Here is a 551-nt window from a genome sequence, read left to right as displayed (position 1 = left end):
CATACACACACATACAAACACACACATTAAGAACTGTCAGAAGCTGTCCCCTGATGTGCACACACACAATAGAGATTAGAATATATAAAAGCACAGTGCCCATCTTCATTACTTACCTATACACACCCTTCACCTTAAACACAGGGTTGATTACAAAGCAGCTCTCCTGACCACATCACAGCATTTGTGGATGGCTGCTGGCTTCTAGACTCTGTGATCGGGCAGGGAATGCATCCAACTCAGTGACCACCTGCTATTACCCAGTCGAAAGCTGTTGGGCGAGAGTCAACTCCGGCATCCCAGTTGCAAGCCCCCCGAACACTGTTTACGCGGGCCGTTTCTCAGGATTGTTGGCAAAGGAACAGCTTGGATGGGTGAGGTAATGTCTTCTCTGGGGCCAAGAGCAGGCTTGCTGTGAAACGGCAGGGGGCTCAGCAGGTGCTCCTCACCTGCAACCAAACCCACGTGTGTCCCCTCAGTGTGGGACTTTGCCTGGCAGTCACACAAACCCACGTGTGTCCCCTCAGTGTGGGACTTTGCCTGGCAGTCAC

Source organism: Microtus ochrogaster, chromosome 24 (assembly GCF_000317375.1).
Source record: "Microtus ochrogaster isolate Prairie Vole_2 chromosome 24, MicOch1.0, whole genome shotgun sequence".
NCBI lineage: Eukaryota > Metazoa > Chordata > Mammalia > Rodentia > Cricetidae > Microtus > Microtus ochrogaster.
This window is presented reverse-complemented; position numbering follows the sequence as displayed.